Here is a 23,520-nt window from a genome sequence, read left to right as displayed (position 1 = left end):
TCTGGCTTTAACCTCCTAAGGCCCAAGGTCCTACCTATAGTACTTATTCAGTTCGATGAAATTTAAATCATATTCAATTGGAACAGAGTCGCATTTGTTTTGTTTCGTTCAATTTTCAAACAAAACCAAAATCAACTCTATTCCCTGCACTTACTGCTGTGGCGCAGCGACCCGAAGTGGATCTTGGCCTCCGACACCAAAGACCGTATGCTATATATGATAATCTCTAAACATCTACATAGTATTTATCATTGAAGAAGTTTGTGCAGCGTAATAATAATTGGAAATTATCTTTATTTATTTTTCTTCTTAAGTTAGGTTAATTATAATATGAATATAAAAGTAAAATATAAAAACACTTACAAAACAATAAAAAAAAGTTATAAACACATTATGAAAAACCTAACCTAGGGTGCCGCCGGCAGCGGGGCAGGGCCCAAGCTGCCGGTAGTCAGGGCCGCAGAGTGAGGAACCGACGTACTATACGCGCCGTGTCCAAAATTACCGCCTTCTGCATTGGAAATTAAACGAACTTACCTGTAAGTGAAGTTCTATTTCAACTATATTAGCTGCACAAACTTCGAAATGATAACCCATCCCACCCAGTACCCGCGTTGTCCTGGGACAACCAGGGATTCGTGTACCTATAATCCCTGTCAAAGTTATGAATATAATTTTTGAAGGCGAAGGTTTCGGCCCCGCTCCAGCATGTTGGCAGGTTAAAAACCACTAAACAGACACCGCAATCCACCACCAACACAGCTCTTACTGAATCAAAGAGCAAACGGCCGCCCGTATCTCTAGCGAGGACCGTTTGACTCAAATCAATTACTCAATTACAAAAAAAAAAAAGCATGTTTGCAGGTCAAACAGAACTTTTTATTCCGTTACTATGGTAATTGGTAACCGTAAAAACTCTGACTTCAAATTTTCACCTTATACTAACTGTATGTGTTAATTTGCTTTTTATATTATATATATAGTCTTGAAGAGAATGAATGAGGTTGTCTGGAAGAGATCGCTCTTAAGCGATAAGACCGCCTGTTGTTACCTCTATTGTCTTTGTTTGTGTTATTGTCCATTTATTGTAAACTACGTGTATGTGAGGTGTGCAATAAAGAGTATTGTATTGTATTGTATTGTATAGTTTTGTGGCTACAAGACCGACTTTTCTTCTTCAACCTCAACTGAACCAGCTACTCTACCTCACCGCTGAACATTCTGTCCAAAGCCATTTCTGTCCAGTCGACGGCACTAAAGCACTAAAGGCACAGAATAAATAATAGTACTAGGTACAGAAGACTCACTCTCTAATAAAACGCGTCTGTCACGATCAGCACAGATATGGCCGCTAGGTTGCGATAGCGCCACGCGCCGCTTATGGCAAACCCCAAAATCGTGGTCGAACGGATGGAGTTTTAGCTACCTGTAGCAAAGCGACCAAATCGCGGAGTGAGCCACGCCTAGGGTTGCAAATAGAAAAAACACCAAATGTTTTTTTTCAAATTTATGAAAAAAAAACATGAAAAATAACCTGGCACCATGGTTTTTTTTCTAAATTAGGTTTTTTTTTTCAGATGAACAAAAATATGCCACAATAACGCTTTTTCGTGATTTATTTATATAAGTAACTTAAAACTAAGTGCCCCGATGCGGCGACGAGAGGCGTTGGTGTTGCCAACAGTAAATTGCGATAACTACCACTACAGATTTCATTTATGTTGTTATTAATCAAAGTTGTTAAATTAAATTGGTTTCATGCTTAACATAAAGTCTAAAACAAGTAAAACAACCGTATAAAAGTATTAACTGCCTTGCAAATTTTGAGTTTTTATACTTTTGGAAAAAAAACGTACTCCAGAAAAAAAACGGTTTTTATTCACGGTTTTTTTTCATGTATTTTTTCAAGTCAGAAAAAAACCGTTTTTTACAACCCCTAGCCACGCCTGCTAAAGGTTCGAATTTCAGTGGAAAATTCTGTATTTTTCATTTGTATGCCTGAGCCTTAGAATACACCCTCTCATCGAAAGTCAGCTCCTAAGAAAGGGCTACAGACATTTGTTAATATTTAATTAAGGTAAAAAAAACAAAAGTCACCTGGTCATAAACAGGGCTCGAACCTGGGACGGGTGAATAAAAAACCGGGCAAGTGCGAGTCGGACTCGCACACGAAGGGTTCCGTACCATAATGCAAAAAAAAACAAAAAAAATGCAAAAAAAAAGAACGGTCACCCATCCAAGTACTGACCACTCCCGCCGTTGCTTAACTTTGGTCAAAAATCACGTTTGTTGTATGGGAGCCCCATTTAAATCTTTATTTTATTCTGTTTTTAGTATTTGTTGTTATAGCGGCAACAGAAATACATCATCTGTGAAAATTTCAACTGTCTAGCTATCACGGTTCCTGAGATACAGCCTGGTGACAGACGGACGGACGGACGGACGGACGGACAGCGAAGTCTTAGTAATAGGGTCCCGTTTTACCCTTTGGGTACGGAACCCTAAAAACGAGGTTAGATCGCCGAGCGCCGCCAAATATCATCTTAGGGTCGCATCGTTAGGGTTGCCAAAAGGCACAAGACACAAGATATGTATTGATAAAAGTCAATGTTTTACAAGTCAGTGGATAATAAATTAGTAATAATATGTAGTAGGTAGGTTGGTACAGCATTTTCACAGTAATTTTTATATTACTATTAAATAAACAACATGTTTTAAGCGAAACAAATCAAGCAAGTAGTCAAATAGGGTCGCATATAGCTTAAACAAACATAAGTACAAAAGTTACGTAAAAAAATTGGAAAATATATATTATTTATTTTCACCACACCAGCTCGGAAAGGCTTTCTTTGTACTTCAAAAACTGATAAGAAAATTGTATTTTATCTACATGTGAGGCAAAGTAATATTATGCAAATTTTAAATTGTTTGCTCATGTTGGCTGATAGATTGGACTTTTAAATGATGATTTTGGGTGATAAATATTTAATAATATGCATTTGGATTTGATTTGATTTCATTTTGAATTTATTACAGATTTGAGTTTTTATTACAGTTGGTATTTTCCTCGCGTTGGTGTGGTGAAAAATGTTGTATTTCACACGTTGGCAAAATTAGTTTAACCCTTGTGCTTTGAAACACTCGCAACGCTCAAGATTCTCTCAAGAAGTCTCTCCGTGACCACAGCTGGTGCAACTCACTGAAACGTAGGAATTAAAGGTAAATACAATGAGATTATTATCGCGGTAGACCCGTTTGTGTAATTAAATATGTGTACAAACGCGAGAGTTTAAAGTGTTAAGTAGTAGTAGTAGTAAAATACATACTTTGTTTTACAAAAAGAAACATAAAACATGAAAGAGCACACTTCATTAGTACAAAGGCGAACTTATCCCTTTCAGGGATCTCTTCCAGTTAACCCTTAAGCAATTGAGCCAAAAACTTATAAACTAAACCTTATTAAATAAACTTATTTCTTATTTGGGCCGTTCGCTTTTGTTAAAAGTCATGTAATTAATTGAGGTAACATGATTCTGCAGATTTCATAAGTATGTTCATGGTAATTATGTAATATCATTGTGATTTTTTACTCCTTTTAGCAATCTATGGGTATGTGAGATAATTTTACATAAGACTTGCAAAGTGATTTTTAATAACTTATTTCTTGATACTGTTGCCAGCCCTAGCAGCTAATATGTGAGTGACAGACGCACATAAATAACACGCGCCGCGCGGTCCCGGGTTCGATTCCGGCTTGTTTACGGCCGCGTCTAATTTTATTATGTTTATGTGCGCCGCGCTCCGGCGTGGGGCATGATAGTCTGGGGCACACCTATGGTGCTTACGGTAAGTTTTTATTGGTAATTTTTTCGTGAAGCTGTACCTAGTTGGATGTAATAACGGTAAAACCGTATTGATATACCGGGTGTGGCCTGTAACACGAGCAAATAATTAAAACATAGATTGTACTCCTCACATGGTGACACTTTTGTTCAACAACTTTTAAAAATAATGAAGTATTTAAACTCCCTATTTTTCATACAAAATAAATATTATCTTCAATGGACGCCATCGCCACGCCATATCATTGTGATTGACGTTGCTTGTCACGCCTTAATCATAACAAAATTCGCAATACATTGCGTCTTAGAATAAACTTTAAAGTGTATTAAAAATCAAACCACAAGTTATTTTTAAAAATCGCTGAACAAATGCTGGTCAGTATGAGGAGTACAGCCTGTAGTTTAATTTTTTGCTCATGTTACAGGCCACACCCGGTATACTTTTTTGGGATATACATATATGAAAACATAGAATATCAACCTATAGTCTGTATCTTTAGGTATTTAAATAAAAGTAAACAAACAATTTTTATATTTTAAGGTAGTTATAAACTTATAAGATTAATTGGTAACCGACCAAACACAAAACCGCTTGGATCAATCACTGAACGACCTGACTTACCTACATTATCTGTATTTGTTAATTTAATTCAAAAAGATCAGTGCCTAACTTTAGCCATGGTAGTCTAGGTATGTCATGAAATTGAATTGGTTCTTTAGTATTATTTTTCCTAAATAAGGCACATGTTTGACAGTTGTTGCAGAGTTCTTTAATTTGACTTGTCAATCCAGGCCAAAATAGAACGTTTTTAGCTCTCCGAAGACATGTATTTAATCCTAAGTGACCTTCATGAATAATTTCTAGCATCATTTTTTGTAATGCTACTGGAATCACAATAAGATTATTTCTTAAAATTATCTGGTCGACTAGGGACAATTCATTGCGAAAATTCCAGAAAGGTTTTACTAATTCATTTAGGTTATTCTTAGAATTTGGCCAACCATTATGTATATAGTCTTTTAAACAGGACAATGTGGCATCCTCGTTTTTTTTTTTTTTTTTTTTATTGGTAGCCATCTTTTATTGAACAAGTTCCAAATCCAAATTCGACCATAAACTAAAACCATAGACTATTACCATAACGTAACAATCTGAACATATAATGTTTTCATATACCCTCAACTGGCTTAACCCATTTGAGGGTAGATTTTGTTTAGTTTTATTTAAATACCCAAAGATACAGAGTATAAGCTCCAATAGCGTGCCATGTAATTCCCCAAAATAATAGACTTTTCTACCCGATGTGGCAACGACTCGAACAAGGTGATCTCTCCTATTAACCCTGATAAAACCTTAGGCCTACAGAACCCCAATGAAATCGATAACATGGATTCAATTACGAAGACCCACACAAGACAACTATATATAACTCTTAATACGATAGAAATAAAGTTGAAAGTTGAGATATTGACGCAAAGGTGAGGTGTGGGAACGTGGGGCTAGCGTGGCCGGAACGGTCGTAAAATGGTTGGTTTACCCTATAGGTGTAGGTCGGGGGTGTTACCCTACAAATTAGGGGGCTTAAGAAAGAAGAGGAAGCGGATTAAGAGTCAACAGGAGTGGTCATTTCTCCATACAAACGTACTCGACTGTTTCCTCCGTGGGTTTTGATGCTAGAGCAATGATTTTTTCAATACAGATTAATATGTACATATTGTCAATATCTGTTTTGCTTTTTTTGATAATTTTGTTTTTTAAGGCGCTAGAGCCCTTCAAAAATGGCCAAAATGGCCCCATTGACTATGCCACAATGAGAGGCGTAGTATTCAAAACTGATATCAATTAGCCAAAAAAGTAAAACGGTGCGACACAGATAATTTCATAATCATTTAGATTTCCAAATTTGGTTACGATTGGTTAAGTTTTGGAGGAGGAAACAGTCGAGTACGAAACCTCGATTTTTGAGATTTTTACGCAGGAATTTTCGCCGTGTCCTTATCGCACTGGTTTTAGGAGCCGCTTCCGTTAGCGAGACGGGTATATTTACCTAAAATATTTAAAACTCAGCTCCTGTTTCGTCTTAAGAGCTCCGCACAAAACTGTTTGTAGACCTCTTATGGGATCACTTCATAGATACTGTCGCGCCAATCATGTGCTAGGTCTACAGGGACGATAGCCACACACAAGCATCTTCAGAGCGTCAGCGTGTAGTCAACTCTATGGATACTGCTCGACGCTATAGGGGCCCACTGATTAACAGTCCGCCAGACGGTATCGGCCTATCAGTTAGAACAAAATTTTGACAGTTCCGAACACGCCATTCGCCATTCGGGCGACGCCATTTTCCGTAACGCTGACTAGACGTCGACTCTCATTAAGACTGTGTGGTGCCCATAAACAATTCCTCGGAGCATTTACTTGAAGGCTGAAAGAGAATGATAAAATTGGTAAATCTAAATTGACTTCTTAACTTTGGGTAACCATGTAGAGGCACAGAATAAATAATAGTGCTAGGTACAGAAGCCTCACTCTCTAACAAAACGCGTCTGTTACGATCAGGAGAGATATGGCCGCTAGGTGGCGACAGCGCCACGCACAAATTGGTGTGGAACAGATGTACTTGAGCCACGCCTAGAGGTATGGTATGTTGCCATTTTTGCTTTCCGCTACCTCTTCTGTCTCACACCAGTCCATGTATCGAGGTATCGATGTGTAATGCGACGGAGTGAGACAAGACATTTTTACGATTGTACTTCTTTTTTACGGCTATTACAGTCAGTGTTCAGAGAATTGGCTATTGGTATTAGATATTTATATATAGTTTTTTTTTTACAGAAGCTTCTAACTTATCATATAAATTGTAGTTCATTATCGAAGGAATCGGATAAAATAATAATTACTGTGTAAAATAAAACTGTGCAAATTGTGTAAGTCAATTTTTTAAATATAAAATTGGTAGTAGCTCAGATTGCCCTCCACAAATTCTCGTACTTAGTGTACAGCCTGACAAAAAAGAGAAGAAATTATAAAGTAGCAATACTATAGTGTCGTCCCGTTTTGTATGAATTGGTTTGAAAGGGACGACACTACAGTATTGCCACTTTTTAATTTCTACTCTTTTTTGTCAGACTATACAGTAGGTGACAGAGATAATTGACCCCCTTGCTTAGAAACTTGTTTGCATGGGGGGTCAGTTATCTATGTGGCTTAGTGTACGTGGGTCATGCACATGTTATAGCAAACTCGTTCGCGTCTTTCCTATAGACATTGCAAATTTAAGGGAATCTAAAGCTAATTTTTCGGCACCTTTAAAGGTGAGTTAAATTTTTTCAGTACTGACTCAACTGAGACTCAACTTTTTTTGTATTGTCCACAGAGTGTCCTTTTTAGGGTTTCGTACTCAACGGGTAGAAACGGGACCCTATTACTAAGATTCCACTCAGTCCGTCTGTCCGTCTGTCCGTCTGTCTGTCTGTCACCAGGCTGTATCTATTGAACCGTGACAGTTGAAATTTTCACAGATGATGTATTTCTGTTGCCACTATATTGACAAATACTAAAAAGTACGGAACCCTCGGTGGGCGAGTCCGACTCGCACTTTTTTTGCCAATGGATTTCTGGCAACCATCTAAGTGGTAGAGCGTTGGTGTAAAGATGCTACGTACTTCATTTAAGACAAAAAAATGTAAAGCAGGAGCCAGTTCAGCACGCCCGCACTGTATTCTTGTCAAATCTCACCTAAGCCTGGATCAACTAAGCTTGTTGACGACATACTCAGATGTCAAATACTGGTTGAGCACCCCTATTACTGGGACCAGGTATTGCCAACCTACTCGAATATAGTTTTTGAAATATTGGGAAAATGGAAAAAATGCACCGTGAAATGTTGTAACTCCAAAAAACTACATGCGGCTGGAGAGCCGCGGTTTTTAGGGTTCCGTACCCAAAGGTTAAAACGGGACCCTAAACTAAGACTCCGCTGTTCGTCCGTCCGTCTGTCACCAGGCTGTCTCACGAACCGTGATAGCTAGACAGTTGAAATTTTCACAGATGATGTATTTCTGTTGCCGCTATAACAACAAATATTAAAAACAGAATAAAATAAAGATTTAAGTGGGGCTCCCATACAACAAACGTGATTTTTGAACGAAGTTAAGCAACGTCGGGCAGGGTCAGTACTTGGATGGGTGGCCGTTTTTTTGATAATGGTACGGAACCCTTCGTGTGCAAGTCGAACACGCGCTTGGCCGGTTTTTTTTATATCAGGGGTTCTCAACCCAAAACTAAGGGTCAAGTTAATGTTTGTAAAACAAATTTAAGCTCCGATTTAAACTTTCACGATTGAAAAAAAAAATTTACTCATTATTATTCATAATAACGAGACTTAGTAGTCTTCTCCGAGACCAACGCCGTCTTCGAAACGTCGGAGGTAAACATAAAAACTTAATTTTACACGATTAAGTCCCGCCATTGTGAATAATAATAAATTAAAGTCAGAAACATATACTTTAAAATTATATAAAAAATATATAAATATTATAGGAGTTTTTACACAAATTGACGAAGCCCCACGGTAAGCTCAAGAAGGCTTGTGTTGTGGGTACTCAGACAACGATATATATAATATATAAATACTTAAATATATAGAAAACAACCATGACTCAGGAACAAATATCTGTATCATAATACAAATAAATACCCTTACCAGGATTCGAACCCGGGACCATCGGCTTCATAGGCAGGGTCATTACCCACTAGGCCAGACCGGTCGTCACTATCACTATCATGATTTTTTGCATTTATTTCATATTAACCATGTTAAAGAAACACAGCATATAAAGTATAAACACGCAAGTAAAATTCTCGGACGTCAAGAATAAAAAAATAGTCCCCCTTGTAAAAAAAATCCGTCAAAAAACTGAAAACATGAAATCTTATGAGTGGTGTAACGTGGAACGAGTAGATATCTGTTACGTTTCCCGATTGTGGGCCCACCTAGTTGGACCGCGTTATGCAAACACCAGCTAAAGCTGTAGTGTATAATTGTTTTCCATCGTATTTACTCGGAAACGTTCATATTTGTCATGCTGAAGCGCTGGTGGCCTAGCGGTAAGAGCGAGCGACTTGCAATACGGAGGTCGCGGGTTCAAATCCCGGCTCGTACCAACGAGTTTTTCGGAACTTATGTACGAAATATAATTTGATATTTATCGTAAAGGAAAACATCGTGAGGAAACCGGACTAATCTCAATAAGGCCTAGTTTCCCCTCGGGGTTGGAAGGTCAGATGGCAGTCGCTTTCGTAAAAACTAGTGGCTACGTCAATTCTTGGGATTAGCTGTCAAGCGGACCCCAGGCTCCCATGAGCCGCGGCAAAATGTCGGGATAACGCGAGGAAGAAGAAGTTCATATTTATCATGCTACTTCAGTCAACCTCAGTAAAATTAAATGCGCCAGTAAAACGATGATTTAAATAGCCCAGCCATTCTCAAATTGGGGCTCCGCGAATATACTTACTTGTAAGTGATAATAAGAAAAAAACCAGCTCTTCTATAGGTATATCTGGTCCACAATGGTGAACGAAAATTTTTAATTTAGGGCTCCGTCAAATATTTCGCTTGCCAAAAGGGTTCCGTCACCAAAAAAGTTTGAGAAACGCTCATTTAGCCATTATAATTAAAATAACTAATAACACTATGTATCTTAATTAGTTCATATTTCAACAAAACTTTATTTTAAGTTAAATTTAGTTAGTTTGTAGTTAGTTTTTCGATGTAAGTGTATGGACCAAGGTCTGAAATATTTTTTTTTTTTATAAGCATAGCCCGGACAGGTCACCGTTTATCGTCATCATTGTTGATCATTATTGTTGTCTAGGTGCCATATCGATTTCATATTATATTCTACATACAGCGAGGAACTGCTGCCAGCATCCTTGGTACAATGCCTCAAGGGCCTATTTTAGATTTAAGCTAGTTATTCATTACTTTTAGTAATACCACTCTATATATCTCCCCCTTCTATACATTTTATTAAAAATGTATTTTTAATTAATGTTTATAAATAATATAAAATATTTATGTAATAAATATTGACTGGTACAGATCTCACATGAGACGCTCCAAATACGCGTTTGCTTTTAAATTCCATTTAGCGGAAGCGTGCGCGGGGAATATAAATCAAGCGCGATTGAAAAGGTTCTGAACACCTGGAAAGTTATTTTTAAACTGTACTATTTTTCAGAAAATTTTAGTGGCAAAGTAGGAGACTTATAGTCTGTAGTCTGTATCTTTAGGTATTTAAACAAAAGTAATCAAAATCTACCCTCAAATGGTTCCTTAAGCCAGTTGAGGGTAGATGAAAACATTACAGTGACAGATCCAGGCGGTTTTGTATTTAGTATTTGGTTGGTGAACCAATAAATTTAATGTTATAACACCTATAACTACCCGAAAATGTAAAAATTATTTGTTTACTTAATTATTGAAATGCCTAAAGCCACAGAGTATAGATTTGGGTCATTAACAGATTTAGGTTCTATACTCAGTCAAGCCATTTCCGTCAGTATAAAAGAGCGGTAAATTAAAAATATGTAGGTGCGTATATCGTCCCATAGAATATTTTAACTTCGCGCCTTTTTCTACCCTAACTGCCTTTTAAAATTAAATTGTATGCGAGATAAAAGAGTAGGCTTGGCCACTGACGAGCCTTCCAACAGTCCAAATAGCGTGGCTGCAATCCAAAATCGGTCCGTGAATGTCAAAAACGTACAATGTTTAATATTAGGAAGCCGTCCATTTGGATGAATCCATTGTAACGGCATCCATTTGGAAGGCTCATCAGTGGCCTGCTTTAAGGACCATTTAAAAAAAAAAACAACCTACCTACCTACCTATGTGCCTACCTAACCTACCTATGTGGCTACCTATGTGCGAAGTTGGTGGCGGGAAGTACGTTTCCGTGAAAATACGATGAAAAATAATTGGTGTACTTTCCTACTAGTCAAATCAGCTTCCTTTTTAGAGCTGTCAAAACGATTTGCCAATGTGGAATTTTTACGAAAACGAGTATAGTGACGTCATGGTCAGCTTTACTTTTTATATTTCTACGCGATTCATTAAATAGATATTGTGTTTAAAAATAACTGCTAAGTATCTATGTTTTTATAATAATTATCTGGTGCTTTCTTTCGTGCACGATGTGTAATAACTTACTTTAAGTAGAGGAAAGTACCCTATTATGCACTACATCTGTATTTAAATATCAGTGATACACAGAAACACGAAACGACCGACATTAAATACCATAACCGCATAAAATTGAACATTCAATAATTTACTAGAATAGGTAAAACATTTACGGATCAAACTCATAACTCTCCTCTGCGTAAGCGGCGTAAATAAAGTGCTAGTAAAATATGTGTAATAAAAAAATGGCGGGTGAGTTTGGGGTTAAATGTAATGGTTCCTTACTTCCGTGAGCCGAGCAGTAAAAATATTTTTTGACGTGAAACGTAGGTAAACGTCTTTAAAAACCCGTAGAGGGGCTCGGATCAAAAACCGATGTAACGAAAAAGTGTTATGGCGCGGCGGCTTATATCTCCGAAACTATAATACCTATAAACATAGTTTTGATACAGATGTGTAGAAGAAAGTAGCCATTACTCGGAACAGCACGTGCCGCTGACATAGATGGCGCTGATTCTGCGCTAGACACGACGTATTCGGAGCAAAAATGACCCCTATTTTCAGTGTTCATTTAGTAATGACTCATCAGCCCATTAACCGATTTCGGTAAAATTCATGTCATTTGATAGATCTTACTTTATTTTAATGAAATATGAGTAAAATAAAGTACGTGGAATTGTAATAAGCTGTTAAAAAATAAAAATGTGACCGTTTTTACAGAGTTTTTATCACTGCTCTTGTTTGAGGCCACCGTGTGCGAAAAAAAGGGCGCAAAACTGACAAAATATACCTGAAATAGTAAGATAAAGCAATAACGTTTCTTTTAATACCACATTCACCATAGTAATACATGCTCATCTCCTCAAATAATGCATTAGCATCTATGGCGGCGCGGCGGCGCGAGTTACTTTGATAGAACACGTACCTATAACGTATGACGGCTGCTTGACAATCCCGAGTTCCTAATGCGTTATTAGTTTAAGCTAGTAAGTATATAGTAATCTTAGTTAGGTACTTTCTGATGTAATGGGTAAAACATAATTTAGAAAAGGTCACTTCTGTGGACAATAGGTACTATAAAAGGTAACGACTGTGGTTCAAATATATCCCGTTTTTCTCATTTGAGTCTCAAGTATTGATTGAAATATTCTGCCTGTAAAGGTGCTGCGCAAAAAATTGCTTTTAGATTCCCTTAAATGCGATGGCTACAGGAAAAACACGAACGAGTTTGCTATAAAACGTGTATTACCCGTATAAAATATCTATTCTCGTAATTTCGGTGTGTTATTTACAAAAAAATTGTACCTAATCGTTACATTCATTACTCCAAAATGAATTGATCATTTAATTATTAAAATAGGTGTGACGCTGTAATTAATTATTTTAAAATTACCCATCAAATGCTGTATTCAAGTTCATCTAGATACAGTGAATCATTATGACCCCAAATAATCTTTACAGATAAAATTTAGACATTACTCAAATATGTGCGACTTCGGTATTCAAACACAAAGCAATAGTACAAGAGTCTAACTAAATGCGAAGGTCGAAGGCTGCGCTCTACGTAAGGCCGAAGGCAAGAAGCGTCCAGGATGTCAGTGCTTTAACACAGAACAATATTACAAGCGTCTAAATGCGAAGGCCGAAGGCCGAGCTCCGCGTAGGGTCGAAGGCCCGAAGCGTCCAGTCTGTCAGTTCTGTGTTTAACCACTGACATCCTGGACGCTTCGGCCTTCGCATTTATACACTTGTAATATTTTTCAGTGTTATAGCATTTAAATCCTGGACGCTTCGGGCCTTCGGCCCTACGCGGAGCTCGGCCTTCGGCCTTCGCATTTAGACACTTGTACTATTTTTCTGTGCTAAAGCACTGATGTCCTGCATGCTTCGGGCCTTCGGTCCTACGCGGAGCTCGGCCTTCGCATTTAGACACTTGTACTATTGTTTTATGTTAAAGCACTTAAATCCTGGACGCTTCAGGCCTTCGGCCCTACGCGGAGCTCGGCCTTCGGCCTTCGCATTTAGACACTTGTACTATTGTTCTGTGGTATAGCACTTAAATCCTGGACGCTTCGGGCCTTCGGCCCTATGCGGAACTCGGCCTTCAGCCTTCGCATTAAGACGATTGTACTATTGTTCTGAGTTAAAGCACTAACATCCTGGACGCTTCGGGCCTTCGGCCCTACGCGGAGCTCGGCCTTCTGCCTTCGCATTTAGACACTTGTATTATTGTTCTGTGCTAAAATACTGATGTCCTGGACGCTTCGGGCCTTCGGCCCTACGCGGAGCTCGGCCTTCGGCCTTCGCATTTAGACACTTGTACTATTGTTCTGTGTTAAAGCACTTAAATCCTGGACGCTTCGGGCCTTCGGCTCTACGCGGAGCTCGGCCTTCGGCCTTCGCATTTAGACACTTGTACTATTGTTTTGTGTTATAGTAATTAAATCCTGGACGCCTCGGGCCTTCGGCCCTACGCGGAGCTCGGCCTTCGGCCTTCGCATTTAGACACTTGTACTATTGTTCTGTGTTAAAGCACTAACATTCTGGACGCTTCGGGCCTTCGGCCCTACGCGGAGCTCGGCCTTCGGCCTTCGCATTTAGACACTTGTAATATTGTTATGTGTTTAAGCACTGACATCTTGGACGCTTCGGGCCTTCGGTCCTGCGCGGAGCTCGGCCTTCGGCCTTCGCATTTAGACACTTTTACTATTGTTCTGTGTTATAGCACTAAAATCCTGGACGCTTCGGGCCTTCGGCCCTACGCGGAGCTCGGCCTTCGGCCTTCGCATTTATACACTTTTACTATTGTTCTGTGTTATAGCACTTAAATCCTGGACGCTTCGGGCCTTTGGCCCTACGCGGAGCTCGGCCTTCGGCCTTCGCATTTAGACACTTTTACTATTGTTCTATGTTAAAGCACTTAAATCCTGGACGCTTCGGGCCATCGGCCCTACGCGGAGCTCGGCCTTCGGCCTTCGCATTAGCAGTCCACACCACGTTTCACGCCAGCCATAGCGGCTGTGTCCCTGATACAGCCTCTCTCATTTTTTTCTACTCGTCGACTGTAATTGTTGAATGGGCTTCCAACACAACTATAATATACAGCATAGTATGTATATTATTTTTGTTGAATCGTAGAAAAAGTATTATACATATACAATAGCGATATAATCAAGTTTTTCAATCTCGTACCCAATAAGGCCACTCAGCAAGCTTCGTGGCCTTAACACGGTACTCGACTGAAAAGCTCTCCATTATATCATTCACGACTGTATAAAATACTTGTGCTCGTCACGAGCACATTTAATTACACCTGCCAGAAGCTCTACCATTCCGTGAATGACAGTCGATAGTGAGAAAGTTAAGGAAAATGTATGGAGTAATTCTACAGAGCCTCTATCGGTCACGTAAAGAACTAAAAATTTCAATTCGTACCATGAGTTACAAACGTTTTTACGCGAGTTTTCCATACGTGCCTAACTTCACACCTAAAACGCTCTTTTTCTAATCGTGTTTACTGCTCCCGTATTGGCTTACAGCCACGAAAACGTTGTCCCCCTACCTGACACTGCTTGTACATGATGATAAAATACTATTGTTTTTTCTAGTGGCACTGGTTTAAAATGAATTGATCTTGTCGCAATCAAAGATAATATCACCGCTACGTTTTAAACATGACCAAACTCCATGTTGCAATACATTGAAAATAATCGACTCTGCAAAATAGGATATTGCAATAAAATCTTCTAAAAGGTCATTTACGGTGGACTGGTAGAGAATGCCTCATAGCATTAAGTCCGATTTTTGTCCTTTTGTATTTTCTTTTGTGCAATAAATATTAAATACTTATATTAAATATTTTAACCAGTTTTAATAAAGATATTTTTGTTTTAACCCTAACCCATATCGGGGTTAAGTTATTACTCCTACCCAAGGAACCCTAAAGAAGAAGTAGTATCACTCAACCGAATTGCGTGTATCCACCATTACGGGCGGTAAAACGATATTTGATATGTGGCGCTATAATTGCGGGCTTAGTGGCCCTTAGGGGCCTTCAGACCCTTAAGGGCCCTAGGTAGCATTAGTTATTATTAGATTTATTTTTTGGAAAGTTTTAAGACCAAGATCAACTACATAAGTATTATGAAATAAGCTTTTGGCAAAATTCTAATTTTTGGTACAAGCTTTTATCGCTGACTGTACTTTTCTTGCCACAGGCAACTAATGCTCATCGAGACAATTTTAAAACCCCAAACACAATTAGGTTTCGTTGTTTCATCACATAGTTCCTATGGCCACCTCCTGTCTCCATCATCAGATCAGCTCCATGACACCATAATATTGCATTGTCACCCGACCTACGTATGTATGCAAAATTTCAGCTCTATCGGAAACCGGGAAGTGGATCAAATTTATCTTGCAAGATTTGATTACAGACAGACAGACAGACAAAGGTCAGGTGAAACTAAATAAAAGCTTGTAAAATGTAAGATTTAATTATAACGCTAATTTTATTACTTAGTAAGTATACAAAAGGGAAAAAGCGCTGGTGGCCTAGCGGTAAGAACGTGCGACTTGTAATCCGGAGGTCGCGGGTTCATACCACGACTAATACTGTCGAGGTTCGAGTTAGCGAGGTTCCACTGTATAACTGATATTATAGGAATTACAAACTATTTTCTCAAGATGTTATTTAGACAGAAAAAGAAAGAAGAAACAACAGTAATTGTCACAGATGTCAAACTAACAACCATTTTTATATGTGATATTTTTATAATTATTTGTTGTTATCATGTTCCAGAGCACTAAATGGTATGTATTTTAATTAATAATGTGCTTACATACAAATACATACAAATTATTATAACGTAACTAAATTATCAAACTATCTTTTATATTTACTAGCGGCCGCGCCGGCACGGGTTACACAAAACTTTAACAAATTATATACCTATTTGATTATAAATAAATAAATAAATATTATGGGACATTTTTTACACAAATTGACTAAGCCCCACAGTAAGCTCAAGAAGGCTTGTGTTGTGGGTACTCAGACAACGATATATATAATATATAAATACTTAAATATATAGAAAACAACCTTGACTCAGGAACAAGTATCTGTATCATCATACAAATAAATGCCCTTACCAGGATTCGAACCCGGGACCATCGGCTTCATAGGCAAGGTCACTACCCACTAGGCCAGACTCGTCGTCATTATTACTCTATTGATTAGGTAGTGAAAACCTATCAGTACGACGAGTGAAACCGTTCAGTAGTTTTCGAATTTATCGCGAACATACATACAAACAGACAGACGCAGCGGGGACTTTCTTATATAAGATGTAGTGATGTACGTAACACTATAGTCTGTATCTTTAAGTATTTAAATAAAAGTAAACAAAATCTACTCTTCAAATGGCTCCATAAGCCAGATGAGGGTAGATGAAAATTACATGATCAAACAATGTAGGTTAAAGTCAGGTCGTTCAGTGACAGATCCAGGTGGTTTTGTATTTGATTAACCAATAAATGTTATACCCTACCCGAAAATGTACAAGTTATTTGTTTACTTTTATTTAAGGCCCCCCCCACATCTAGCGGCTTTCGAGCGTCGGCGTCTGGTCAGCGCTATGGAAAATGACGTCGCTGCGCAGTTGCGTCGACGTTGCGTCGAGCAGCGGCCATAGAGTTGTAGACGCCGACGCTCGAAAGACGCTAGATGTGGGGGGCCCTAAATACCTAAAAATACAGAGTGTAAGTTAAGATATTTGTTTGTCAGGGTCCCACGTTGTTGCCCTTGCCACAAGACGGGTATCAAGTGCAAAGAGTGCGATAGGTAAAGTGCTTTTGGGTAAATCAATTTTTTCTTGTCACTAGTTGCCATGGTTACGGTCTCCTGGGTCACTCTTAAAATACTAGTTATTTCGAATTTAAATGAACCAAACTTGAATTTTTCGGTAGTGACATATACTAAGCACGTGTATAGAACATGGTATAGCAGCTCTTCTAAGAAACTGTGCGTGCGGTGCGTTCTGGACCGTTCGCGATGTAGACTAAGAGCGATATAGGCAAAATGTTACACTAGTCATTTTGCGTTCTAGACCGTCCGCGAATAACCCATGTCGACTACGAAAATAGCCCGCGTTTTGGTAGAAAAACAGATGTAAGAAGTTAGCACTCTATACTTAGGTACATATTTCTCTATGATGTAACAAAAAAAGTTGTATGTTTTCAGCGGGCTCTGCAAGGTGCCACAGGAGACACAGTCACCCGTCACTAAACTTTTCAGGAGACTTGGAGGCTCTGATTCCAGGTGCATTTTTAACTGTTTATTTGTGACGATATTAAACAAAAGGTATCTTTATACAAATAGCCTGTCAGAGCGTCCTTATACCAACCGAAAATGTGGTACCTTTTGATTCAAAACCTCACATTTAATAAGAGATTTCATACTTGTGTAGAACAGAAGGGGTAACCCGTATTGCAGTCAATCAACTTTTTGTGTCGGATCGTTTGCCACAATAGTGTCTCCTGGGTCACGCTTGCCATAACAGCGTCTCCTGGGTCACTCTTGTCATAATAGTGTCTCCCGGGTCACTCTGGCCATAATAGTGTCTCCTGGGTCACTCTTGAAAAGTTTGATTTTGACACGAAAATGTATTAATCTTCTGTGAGTTAGCTGATTAGTCCGATTACAGTAGAACTGTTTATATAAAGAACATTTTATAATATTTTAGTAAGTATATGTATATATACTTACATGTTATATTTTTAAATAACAACAGTAAACAGTTAAAGTTAATAAATAGTTGATTGGCTTTATTTGTAATGCAATTTTTATTTACCTACTTAGAATTAATCACACAAAGTTGGCTTAATGGTCTTGTAGAAATATAATTACATATATTTGTTTCTATTTTTACAATATTATTATGTTTGCCATACGATTAAAAAAAATACAAAAATTCAAACATATCGCTATTTAAAACATGGACATCACCACAGTTGGGGCAACTGCCCCCCCCCCCTTTATAACTATATGTATGCTCCCCCCCCAGCCCTGGCGACTCCCTTCATCTAAAGAGTCAGTCCGACCGAAACCAGTTTTTTTTAGTAATACAGTATCTTTTTGTATTGCTCCAGCTCCGAAACAGTAAATCTTGTGAAAGTGAAGAAAAAGAAAACCCCATCAGCAAAGGTACAGTTTTACCTTAAATTTTCAAATATCTGGGAGAAAGAGCTTTTTTTTTATTTAGTAAACCAAACAGTCATATAAATATATCCAAAATGCAATAGAGTCGCACCAAGAAAAGTCTGCAGCGGATTTGATAGCCCACGCAGTGCAAGTGTTATTTATACGTCATAGTTTTATAGAAGTTTGCAAGATTTCCAATGATGTTGTCGTGTGAGTGATTTGCCAGATTTACTGTGATATTTTTTATATCGGTGACCAACAAACATGATGGAAAGCGGTCACCGCAGCCTACAAACGCCGGGAATCTCAAATCTTGGGCATTTCTGACCCCATAAAAATCATAATGAAATCTAACAACGCCCTCATTTCACACTAAGTATACCACGTGTTCCAAAATTCAACGAAATGCTGGCACCAGAAGATGGACCTGCTCATGACTACACGAGGAAAAATAATAAAAAAAATATATCTCAATTTATTATAGAATTACAAGAAAAAACCGGGCAAGTGCGAGTCGGACTCGCGCACGAAGGGTTCCGTACCATAATTAAAAAAAAAAAACAAAAAAAGCAAAAAAAAAGAACGGTCACCCATCCAAGTACTGACCACTCCCGACGTTGCTTAACTTTGGTCAAAAATCACGTTTGTTGTATGGGAGCCCCATTTAAATCTTTATTTTATTCTGTTTTTAGTATTTGTTGTTATAGCGGCAACAGAAATACATCATCTGTGAAAATTTCAACTGTCTAGCTATCACGGTTCGTGAGATACAGCCTGGTGACAGACGGACGGACGGACGGACGGACGGACGGACAGCGAAGTCTTAGTAATAGGGTCCCGTTTTACCCTTTGGGTACGAAACCCTAAAAATTACAATTCCTTCCAATTCCCTATGTCTACAATTTTAATATTTTATTTTTTTTGTTATGTTTCCTCGAGTACCTAGTCATGAGCAGGTCCATCTTCAGGTGCCAGCTCATCGTTGACTTTTGGGTCACGTTGTATATTTTGTTTGACTTTTAAAATAACACCTGCACTGCGTGTGCTGTCAAAATCACTGCAAACTTTTCTTGGTTTAAATCTAGTCAGCTATTAGTTTTTTTTTTTTTAATTTCTAGGGTGACTGCTGCACTGAGGCAGGTATGCAGACGAACACCTGCAATCCAGAGGATACATTCTCTTTCACCTCATGCTCGTAAGTACCATGTGGGACACAGTGGATCACTTGTAAACAGTGTAAAATGCATACTGGTACTTATGCAAACGAATAACAAGCCAGCAAAGAAAACAGATGATACGTTTTCGTTCACCTCACGCTCGTAAGTACTATATGGTACACAGTGGATCACTTGTAAACAGTGTAAATGCGTTGATGCTGGTATACAAACCAACAACAAGCCAGCAAAGAACGCAGATGTCATCCATCTCACGCTCCTAAGTAGCACTTGGGACACAGTGGATCACTTGTAAATTTCAGTGTGAATCTATTGAACAACAAGCGAGCGAAGAAGCGCAGATGACGTTCACCTCACGCTCGTAAGTACCATGTGGGACACAGTGGATCACTTGTAAAGAGTGTAAATGCATTGATGCTGGTATGCAATCGAACAACAACTCTCGCTACCTACCATACATTAGTGTGGGGGGGTGAATCAACTTTTAGAACACTTATTTCGTGTCCCTTGGTACAATTTTTGTATGGGAGCAAACTTATGTCTGCTGCGTTACCGTACAAAATAATGTAAGTATTTATGTTGTTGGATCCGTTGAACTACATATGCGTCCAAAGTCAAAACGTTACCGTACAAAATAAAGTACTTATTTATGTTGTTGGATTCGTTGATCTACATATGCGTCCAAAGTCAAAACGTTACCGTACAAAATAAAGTACTTATTTATGTTGTTGGATTCGTCGATCTACATATGCGTCCAAAGTCAAAACGTTACCGTACAAAATAAAGTACTTATTTATGTTGTTGGATTCGTTGATCTACATATGCGTCCAAAGTCAAAACGTTACCGTACAAAATAAAGTAAGTATTTATGTTGTTGGATTCGTTGATCTACATATGCGTCCAAAGTCAAAACGTTACCGTACAAAATAAAGTAAGTATTTATGTTGTTGGATTCGTTGATCTACGTATGCGTCCAAAGTCAAAACGGCCGTTTTTGTTATGAGTTCATAGATCGACGAATCCAGCACCATAAAAACTAGTTTGATGTATTCAAAAGGTACTTACATACAAAATACAGTAAGTACGTAGCGGCCCCTTTTTAACAAGCTTTTATTAGGTCGACCTGTATGTAACTAACTATGTAATGGAATCTAAGGTAATTAATTTAACCATCTTCCAAGGATCATAGGTAGCGTCATGAAAATTGGCAGCTGTATGTAGTTCTGATGACAATACAATAATATGGTACTGTCGAACTGATCTGATGATGGAGACAGGAGGTGGCCATAGGAACTCTGTGATGAAACAACGCAACCTAATTTTTTTGAATTGTCTCGATGAATATTAGTTGTCTGTCGTAAGAAAAGTACAGTCAGCGATAAAAGCTTGTACCAAAAATGAAATTTTTGCCAAAAACTTATCGAAATATCTTTCGTTAATTTTAAATCTTTTTCTTCTTCCTCGCGTTATCCCGGCATTTCGCCACGGCTCATGAGAGCCTGGGGTCCGCTTGACAACTAATCCCGTGATTTGACGTAGGCACTAGTTTTTACGAAAGCGACTGCCATCTGACCTTCCAACCCAGAGGGTAAACTAGGCCTTATTGGGATTAGTCCGGTTTCCTCACGATGTTTTCCTTCACCGAAAAGCGACTGGTAAATATCAAATGATATTTCGTACATAAGTTCCGAAAAACTCATTGGTACGAGCCGGGGTTTGAACCCGCGACCTCCAGATTGCAAGTCGCACGCTCTCACCGCTAGTGGTGGCCTAGCGCTTCTTTCGTTAAATTTAAATTATCACGATTATTTAGCAGTGGCGCTATTATGAACGTTAATGGGTTTTTAACTCCTTGGACCGATATTTCAGTCTAAAGAAGATCCTGGCCTCCGAGTCCCCAAAACTCATGATGGCCCTTATCTTAGCCGTTGGGGCCCTCACTGTGTGGCTGGGGCTGAAATGCGTGTGGTGTCCGTCATTCATGTCCGATCTGACGGAGACTAGAGAGAGACGGAGCAACGACGCTGTTAGCGAAGATGAGAGGTAAAATATCGACGTATTGCATATACACGGTGTAACATGAGGAAACCGAATAATTTTAACAGCGTATTCCTGATCATATTTAGAGACAAAAATGTCCTATAAACTTTTTTGAAATTTGCCTAGTTTCAGAGATAATATTAATTAAAAAAAAAACAAGTTTTTATTGTTACATAGTAAAAGGCCTTTTTGATGGTGATGTTGCTGCTATGGGACGTAGTCTAAATATCCTTATTGATAGATGTCAAAAAGTGATAAGTAACACTTTGCAAAAAGTAGGTTTTACGAAAATAAAATGTATAAATCCATTTTAAGTGACAAGTTTACCAATAACATTTATTTTTTATGTACAAATACATTAAAAAAATTGAAAAAAAACACAAAAAATATTTTTTTTTGGCGAAATTGACCTAAACTCATGTTACATTTTTTCCTTCTTTTGACCTCAGAAATGCGTGGTTAAAATTATTCGGTTTCCTCATGTTACACCACGTATTGCATGGTATTGTAGTTTGGGCGATTTTCCGCAACTCGGCGACTGACGCCTATTTTGTGTGGTAGGAGGTGGGCTAGTCCTGCCAGCCCATCTCCTAGAGCAGCGGTCGGCAACCTGCGGCCCGCGGGCCGCATGCGGCTCGTGAACCTGTCACTTGCGGCTCGAGAGCCGCCTTGGCTATTTTGTATGTAATAGTGACAAACGACTATGTCTCATAAAGTCATAAATATTAACAAAGTACGGCCCGCGTTACCTCCGTTAACTTCTATTTGGCTTTTGGCTGCTAAAAGGTTGCCGACCGCTGTCCTAGAGGAATCCCATCAAACTTTGATGTTGAGTAGGACCTCGGGGAGGTCTCACGGGGATCCGAGACGTTTTGCCCTGTATGGGGCCACTCCGCTGCATTCCAACACTACGTGAGAGGCTGTTTCTTCCTTCTCCATGCATCCACGGCATAGGGGTCATTAGGGGCCTGTGACACCTGTTATAACTTCTAGCTGCCCAGAGACCTATAAAAAGGTCACCTGTTCCGTTCTATTTTGAACCTTGGTATTGACAGAATAAAATTTCATTTTGCTTGGCAAGGTTTGACGTGTGGGCGGCTAGAGGATAAAAAGATGTTTGTTAAAAAGTCCATGACCTTTTATGACACTGGTTATATAGTACTCAGTCAAACCTTTTCTAACTATGAAAAAAAACAATGTCATTCATCGTCAGGTAGTCTCTCAAATGGATCCCCACATTTTTAAAACCATATACGCCGGCAACGCACTTACAAAACCCCCTATAGTAATATAGTCCTCCATGTCGTGTCCGACAACGGCGACCTTTACAAATTCCTCTGATGAGCACGTATATGAATGGCTCGCAAAACCGAACTTAGTTTTAAATGTCCGATCGCACTGTGCACAATAAAGCTGCCCTTGGTCGTTGTAAGTGTAAGCGTAGGGCGGCTTAGGTCGAGACTTCCGTTGAAGGCGCTTTTGGTCCAGGTGTTCAAGTCGAGCTTCTTCTAAAGTAGCTACACCTTCTCTTACCTTATTGCGCCATTCCGATCTCTTAACCGCAAGCTCCTCCCGACGCTCAGATGGGATGTCGCAAGCTTTGAGATCGCTTACCAATAGGTGATTTGTCTGCTCGTTTGCCTCCTAGCCAAGGTGACGATTGCTTACGCCTCGGCATCGAATCGCTTTGTATCACTCGTCCATATTATTGTGACAGTGATCTTATTTGTTGAGCCATAAAAGCGTTTCACATGTTTTTGCGGCATTCGTTGTGTAACGTATTATTGCAGGTGACTGTAACATAGAGTAAATGACCACGTTTAGGTACGTAACTTAATACCGTAAAATGGGGTGAGTAGGGTAGGGTAAAACTGAAATTCAAACCTCGATAACATTTTATTTTTACATATGAAAAGTGAATGGTGTATAATGTATATAAGTAGCATTTCCTAACTTTACAATATAGAGGAAAACCCACCTCACCCCGTAGTGCCTCGTATTTGGGGTGAGAGGGGTTTTCATACAAAGGTGATTTTGGAAGATTGTTGAATCGATTTTTTTTATTATGCGTATTA

The 23,520-nt window shown here is 38.8% G+C and overlaps 1 long non-coding RNA gene across 1 annotated transcript in view; it reads right to left on the bottom strand.

Moving 5' to 3' along the window:
- LOC134677175 (uncharacterized) overlaps positions 1 to 20,826 on the bottom strand; it is a 163,998-nt gene extending 143,172 nt beyond the window's left edge. Inside the window, exon 1 of the long non-coding RNA XR_010100001.1 lies at positions 20,776 to 20,826. This is a non-coding gene — a long non-coding RNA (uncharacterized LOC134677175). The remainder of the gene's footprint in view (positions 1 to 20,775) is intronic.
- Between the last annotated feature and the right edge of the window lie 2,694 nt (positions 20,827 to 23,520).

The sequence above is a fragment of the Cydia fagiglandana genome, chromosome 25 (assembly GCF_963556715.1).
Source record: "Cydia fagiglandana chromosome 25, ilCydFagi1.1, whole genome shotgun sequence".
Classification (NCBI taxonomy): domain Eukaryota; kingdom Metazoa; phylum Arthropoda; class Insecta; order Lepidoptera; family Tortricidae; genus Cydia; species Cydia fagiglandana.
This window is presented reverse-complemented; position numbering and strand designations above follow the sequence as displayed.